Source organism: Thrips palmi, unplaced genomic scaffold (assembly GCF_012932325.1).
Source record: "Thrips palmi isolate BJ-2018 unplaced genomic scaffold, TpBJ-2018v1 HiC_scaffold_12, whole genome shotgun sequence".
Taxonomy (NCBI): domain Eukaryota; kingdom Metazoa; phylum Arthropoda; class Insecta; order Thysanoptera; family Thripidae; genus Thrips; species Thrips palmi.
The window spans coordinates 7920576-7926575 of record NW_023144623.1 but is presented as its reverse complement, the minus strand read 5'-3'; the positions used below and the strand labels follow the sequence as shown (position 1 = coordinate 7926575).

The 6000-nt window shown below is 55.9% G+C and overlaps 1 long non-coding RNA gene across 1 annotated transcript; it reads right to left on the bottom strand.

The window, feature by feature from the left end:
* Positions 1 to 1021: 1021 nt before the first annotated feature.
* On the bottom strand, positions 1022 to 3003 carry LOC117640054. The gene is made up of 2 exons (XR_004587395.1): positions 2624 to 3003; positions 1022 to 2544 (listed from the first exon to the last, which is right to left on the bottom strand). It is a non-coding gene; the product is annotated as an uncharacterized LOC117640054 (long non-coding RNA).
* Positions 3004 to 6000: the final 2997 nt, after the last annotated feature.

Genomic DNA, 6000 nt, shown 5'->3' with positions numbered 1-6000 from the left:
GGTTCGGCCGCATCGCTGCTGCTGCGCTCGCTTGGCCGTGGCAGGCGGGCTTCATTGTTGCAGCGATGCCCGGCCTGCGGGGCTGGTCGCGCTGCTCGCGCGGCGTGTGCGACAAATGCCGCCCGCCCCCTCTATTTGTACCTTTCGCGCCGGCCCAGCCCCCACCCCCGCCCCCACCCCCACCCCCACCCCCGCCATTGTGCTCCGACTGGCTTGCGGGAACGGCACCGCTTATCTGGGCCTGGGCCCGGCCTGGGCCGCTCTTAAACGAGGACTTAAGCGAGAGTTGCCAAGGATTCCGCAGCGACGGGGCAGCGGCCACAAGGGCGGCAGGTTTAAAAGTAGTCCGGCTCGTCGCGCGCGCGCTGTTCCGTTTACGCCTCTTTACACGCCGCCGGCTGTTATCACACGCGACGGGTTCGAATCCCCGCGGCGGCGGGCCGCTTTTTTCCCGCCGGAACGAGGCCCGCGTCGGCCTCGGGTGAGCACTGTAAGAGAAGGGGCTGGCCTAGGGCCGCGCGCTGCTGCAGACTGATTCGAGGAGTGGTTCTCGTCGCTCTGTCTCCCTCGCACCTGTGCGGCACGCCCCATGAGTGCGAGAGAGACAGAGCGACGGCTCTCGGAATCGGTCTGCATGTAAGCCAACACCCTCCCCGTTCACGGGCGGCCGCGCAGCATGTGCTCGCGGCGCCTTTTCCGCCACATTTCACACGTCCCCGCGCCGGCAAGGAAGGGGAGGGGGGAGGGGGCGCCAGGCTGCACCCCCAAGCCTCAGGCCCGCCAGGGGCGGATCCAGGGGGAGGTGACCTGCGTCGCCCCCCTGAACGGTAGGCAACGTCTGCGACTTCACACCCCGTGAATCCGTCACCCGCCCTGTCACGGACTATACTAGGAGGAGCAGATTCTCACAAATCTTGGGCGGAGTAAGGCGGGGTTCTTCTTCTGCGTTGATTCCCCCTCTTGAAGCCGGTTGACAAAATAAAAACAAAGGGGTACAGTGAGTGGAATAAAAAGAAAGAAATGTGCAGTATGGGGTTATAATTCACAAATAAAGAAACTGTTATAGACACAGGTGCAGAACTGGTGCGTTGAACAATATAAGACAAACAGTAAATAAACTATTTATAGGATTTTTGAAGATAAACAGACACTAAGTATAAATCTCAGAATTGTTAAACTTTATAGAACTTTTGCAATTAAATTAATTACAGAGATTATTTAGAAATAGTTTAGAACTATGCAAGTGTCAAGGAAACATTGTACCAAACATACAATCCAAACAACTATTTTGAAATAAAATGATTTGAATCACAAAAGGTCAATAGTGTTATTTATGAAACCAAAGAATTTTTATAAACCAAAATATAGTAATGACTAGAGTAGTTTAAAAACTAAGTATTCACGAGGAATTTAATTTAATACTACTATTTGGTTTAGTTGCAAGAATAGACCAAGCAAATAATAACGGTACACTAGCAAAAACTTTACTCGAGTAAACAAGATTAGCGGAAACAGAGAAAATCAGCAAGTAAATAAAGTCAACACATTTTCCTAGGAACTACATGCAAAAATCAAACACTTTATAGAAAGATTAACAACAAGCACACTGACAGTAGAACACAAGAACTGCACCAAACAAAAATCATAATATGAAAACCAGTTAGACTATTTAAATGAAAACAATACCCAACACTAAGAATTGATTTGATAATATTTACTTTATAAAGGGGCGTCCCCCAGAATACAGCAAGAAACTATGCAACAAGATTTAAGTACTCAAGTGTTCAAGGAAATAATAATTTAAGTTAGCAGACAAACGCACAACTAGATAAACAAAACCCTAGCATCATAAACCGATGCAAAATAAACAAGGAGGAATTTATCGACTCCAACAGCAATTAGTGACCCATAAACAAGGGCTTGCAATAACACAACACTATAATTAAATAGATAATGACTGGAACACCTTTACAGAGTACTAATAAATTTAGAAATAAAGATGTGATACACTATCAAATTTACTGAGCGCAGACAAACACTTTCAAAGTCCTACAACAAGTAGATACTACAGAAACAAGAGACAGTGTACCACCACCTGGGCCCAGGAAAGATAGAGAATAGAATGGAGTGCACTCACCAAAATAAATATTACTCACACAGCGACTGAGCAATACTGTAGTAACATAGGCTTGAGGGGCGCCTCCTCAAACCACACACACACTTATTTACAATAAAATTTCACTACACATGGCGTCAATACGTCCATGGCAAAGGAAAAATGATCACATTTCACTTCACAAAGCGGCGAACCGCATCACTTCACTATGTCACTTCACAGCTGATGGGAGTGACGTCACGCCAAGCCGGGTGGCGTAGCGGAGGTGGGGGACAGATGGCAGGCCCACACGTGAAGTACATCTTGGAGAACGTGACGGTCATGGCGAGGATGGTGATGATGGGTGGCAGCAACATGGACTCGGAGGCAAGGCGACGGCGTGAACTTAGCCCATCATGTCGGCAGGCAGACGCCGCGGACTAGAAGCCCTGTGAGAAGATGACGTCACGGTCAAATCGACTGCCAAACAACACCAAACCATTCCGAGGCTTCTGGGTGGAAACAAACCTTGCGGGCGACGAGAGCGGGTTTGCACGCATGATGGCACGACGATAGTCAGCAGGTAGATGAGGCGAAGCACGACACCAACTTCATTAACTTGAGCAAACGCGGAAACCCGGAGCGAACGCGTGGACTCTGCGTTGCGGGAGCGTCAGACACGGGCTGTGCCTCGCGTGGTGCCGGCTGGCTGACTGACGTTCGCTCAGCTCCTCAGCTGCGGACTGACGGCTTCCGGTAGTCAGGCGGAGATGGCTCACTGGTGGCGCTGCGGTAGCGTCGTCTGCTGGACCTACACTGCAGAATCGCCGAGATGGCCCGGCGGCGGCGATGCGGCGCGCACGGGAGGTTTGATGGGTTGCCTAACGCCACGGGGTTGGCGCGTTGCGACGCGACAGCCCACCCACGCCGCAGTGGCCGGAAATTCGGCTTGAAATTACAGCGCGCGCTGCCGCTGATGATATGAGAAGTTGAGTAACGCCGATGTAGGTCGCGGCGCCACCGCACTGTCGCCGCGCGGGTCATGGGCGTGTCCACGCTGTGGGTCACTCGGCGGGGGGAGGGGGAGCCCAGCGCTCGACGCCCGAATTAATGATTTACCACACGTGGGTCCCCAGCCAGCCCCGGCCGGCCCCGGCCCGGGCCACCCGGATGAGGGATGGGGCGCTTTGCATGGCAGTGCTATCTCAACAGAGACGGGGACGGCGGCGGCGGGGACGGCGGCGTGGCATCCAGTTTCATGGCGCCTTGTCCGAGCCACCGGGGAGATTTCGTTTCCGTTTGAATTTGAAAGAGAAAAGAAAAAATTTGAACTCTACACCCCCTCCCCAGTCTTAATGGGGAGGCCTCCTGCTTTACTTCGGTGTTCGGGATGGGAACCGGTGCTATCAGGTACCTGGGGTTAATCCCGTCAGCGACCCAAGCGTTCGCCGGGGGACCCAGTAGGACCCCAAAGCTCAGGCAGCTGGGTGAGAGCACCCAGTACGAAGCTCTTTGAGGGGCGGGACGTAGAGTGAGACGACAGAGAGACAGAGAGAGACTCAGACAGAGAAGAGGTTTGGTGGGAGCTTCTTGTTTTCGTAGGGTTGGTTGTGTACCCCATGGTACCCCCACTGTCCGGCGCTCCCGTACCGAACATACAGCGTTTTAGGCCAGCTTCAAAGGACTTATCATCGCCTCCCCGACAAGTCGAGGAGGCACCACCCGCAACCACACACCGGGTGGTCTGGATTGATGGATCAAATACGCCATCGCTCCAGTGCCGAGGCCAACCCGCCGAAGCGGATTGCTTTTTAGACACCCACAGCGGAGTGGCCAGGTGAATGTGACTCTGACCACTACGCTATCACGCTTGTACGTCTGGCAGCGTGTTGGACGACGGGTTTGAGTTGCACTGGGAGGAAGGCGGTCGAAAAATGTAATGAAATGATGGGATTCGATCCCCGGACCCCGCCATCGGGATCACACGACTTTACGCTCTCGGCCACCACGGCCCATGATGAGGGGGTCGGCGTGAGGTGGGTTCTTGACGCAACAGGACTCGACCGACCCGGTCAAAATTTCGCAAGAAGTTGGGGAGTCGAACCGCCGACCCTAGCACTGAGAACCGACGCCTCTACTCCCTGGACCACCACGTCCCATGCTCGGAGTGGGCTCACGTTTACGGGTTTGAACCGCACTGGGTGAGGCAGTAAAATTAAATGGAAATATTTGTTAGGAGTCGAACCTCCGGCATGTGGGCCTGTTGCACACGGCTCCGCTCACATGGCCTCGAACCACCACCCTTAGGATAGCAAGTCGAAAAAACTTTTGTGACGCTGGTGTTCGAACGCCGGCCTGCGGTAACTCGATCCCACGTCTCTAACCTCTCGGCTATCACAGCAGTTGTGAAACGCGGTGGATCATCTGCTTTCATTAACGTTCGTTGAATGAGATTTTTTTTGGAAAGAGGTTTGAATTTGTAATTTAATTCCGGCAAACAGCTGCAGCGTTCGCTTGCAGGCTCCACTGGCCCCGGTGTGCGCGGAGACTGGCAAGTGGCTGCCATATACGAGGGCCCGCATGCCGCGCCGCGCGTCCCAGCGGACCGGGCGGAGCAGTGGAGCAGTACACTACAAGCGCCGTTTGCCGCTAAAGCTGCACGCTCGCGCCCCGCGCCGCGCCGAGCGGGGCCAAAACTTTGGACATCGCCGAGTCGAGAAGGAGCTTGCTGAATCGCCTGATACATTTCCCTCCACTGGGGCCGAGCGGGGCCGAGCCGAAATCTCCACCGTGCCGCGCTGCGCCCCGCCGCGCCGAAAACTGACGCGAGGCTGTTGGTAATTTGGCCATTACTCGCTTGCAGGGCGATTCCGAGGGTCGGTTTCGCGTCGCTCTGTCTCTCTCGCACCTACGGGACGCCCCACGAGTGCGAGAGAGACAGAGCGACGCGAAACCGACTCTCGGAATCATCCGGCCGGCTCGCAGCGCACTGCAGCCGTCTAATAAACTGTCGTGGAGCCGCGCGATTCCGAACCGCCGTCGCTCTGTCTCGCTCGCACGCCTCGGGACGCCTCGCGACAGCGAGAGAGGGAGAGAGACGGAGCGACGTCCGGAAACAGCCTGCAGCGCGGCGGCGTTTCATTGGACGCGCGAGGTTTAAATTTTGCCGCCACGAGGGAAACTCCTTGGGCTTGCAACATTGTGAGGTTCGCTTGTTGTTGTTTTTGTTGTCGGAGGCATCACACCGCGGTGGAGGGGAAGGGGGAGGCCGTGCCCGGGAGCACGTGCAGACAGTTTGACTTCGTTTGGAACTTGATTTAATTCGGGGGAAGGGGGTGCTCCAGTTCAAACGAGTTCATTTTAGAGTTGTCACGCATGTTGGAAAATGACAACTCTTCGAAATCTTGGTTTTGAGACGTTTGGAGGTTCGGCACTGGTTTCGGCCGCCCCATCCGTTCCCCGCCGCGCGCGTCGTAATCACTCTTGTGGGGCTGGCCGGTGTTGTCGAGCAGGCGGGGGCGACGCGGACGAGGACGACGAGGACGAGGCGTCGCAGAATGGCGGCACGGCGGCCCCTTCCGTCCACTGGCCATCAGCCGGCCGACATCACACCGCGGCAACGCCAGGGCACCGCCAGGGCACCGCCCCGCCGCGCTGTCTCTCTCGCACTCACGCGGCCCCTCGCGGGGGCGCGAGGGAGACAGGGCAGCGACGCGGGTTCGGAATCAGCGTCCACGGTATCATTTTTCACGCCACCCTGACCCCGGGCTGGCCGGCCGGGCGAGCGCGGCGCTGGCGGGGCCTTTGCGCGGGGCGGAGGGCGGCGGGCTGTGAGTGGAACTACCCTCCCGGGAGCGCCGTCATGAACAGCGAACAGCAAAGCGCCAAAGCAGCCCGGCCTGCCG